This window comes from Tupaia chinensis, unplaced genomic scaffold (genome assembly GCF_000334495.1).
Source record: "Tupaia chinensis unplaced genomic scaffold, TupChi_1.0 Scaffold138060_1, whole genome shotgun sequence".
Lineage (NCBI taxonomy): Eukaryota > Metazoa > Chordata > Mammalia > Scandentia > Tupaiidae > Tupaia > Tupaia belangeri.
In genome coordinates, this window is record NW_006197961.1 from 101,976 (window position 1) to 103,170 (window position 1,195).

The window sequence follows — 1,195 nt, forward strand, 5'->3', positions numbered from 1 at the left end:
AACCAGGCACCCACAGAAAGAAAGGCAAAGAGAGAAGGTAAGCCACCAAATCCAGGACTCGAATGTGGCTAGCCATGTGGGAGGATAAAGTCTTAACCACCATACCACATGCTGACCCCAAAGGCTACTTAATAAAAATTTTATATATTATTAACAGGTATCAGATTAATTTTTTGTTTTGTTTTGTTATGTTTTGTTTTGTTTTTGGAGACGTTTTTGCTTCAGAGTGCATGCACTTGCTAGAAAGAACAGACAGAAAGTGAGAAATCACCCCCCAGGGGGGATGACCACACTGCAATCCCTTCTCCTCCATTCTCTTCTCAGGATCTTGGGCACGCATGCACACGTGCCTGGCGTGAGTCTAAGCCACCGGGTCCGGGACTCAAACAGTGGTTGACTACATGGGAGTTCAGCAACACAGCCATTATGCTAACTGCTGGTCCCTCAGATTAAATTTTTGATATGAGGACAAATGTAACTTTTTGCCTCTTTTTTTTTTTTTTTTTTTTTTGAGAGGCTTTTTTCTTTTGGGCGCATGTGCTTGCCAGAAAGACAAAGAAAGATAGACAGAAAGCAAGAAATCACCCCCCAGGGGAGATGGCCATGCCACAATCCCTTCTCCTCCATTCTCCTCTTGGGATCTTGGGCATGCATGTACATGTGCCCGGCATGAGTTTAAGCCACTGTGTCTGGGACTCAAACCACGGTCGACTACATGGGAGTTCAGAGACATAGCCATTACACCAACTGCTGGTCCCACTGTATTTCAACTGTTGAAATAAAAATTGAATTCTCTGCAATATGACAGAACCATAGCTCCTGAAAGTAGAGCAATATGCATATGAAATTTCTTGTACTACTTCTAAATGAACTGTTTTGCCAACAGTGAACATTTTTGCTGTATATAAATATATATGTTTGGAGGAAATTTACTAAAAATAAACATTATATGGTTTGTTTACGTGCTTTTAAAGATTCTGACTGTTGTAAGAATCTCTCAAGGGGCCAGCAGGTGGTGTGGCGGTTAAGGCACTGGACTCCCACATGGCCGACCACTGTTCAATTCCCAAACCTGGTGGCTTGCTTTCCCATTTTCTCTCTCGCTATGGTCAAATTAAAAGATAATAATAAAAAATAAAATTAAATAATTCTTTTTTTTTTTTTAAATAAAATGATTCTCTTAAAAAAGTTTTTT

At 40.2% G+C, this 1,195-nt stretch overlaps 1 protein-coding gene across 1 annotated transcript in view; it reads right to left on the bottom strand.

The window, feature by feature from the left end:
* Positions 1-1,195, bottom strand: part of LOC102503324 (zinc finger protein 709) — a 26,640-nt gene that overhangs the window by 3,684 nt on the left and 21,761 nt on the right. The gene's annotated exons all lie outside the window — the stretch shown is intronic.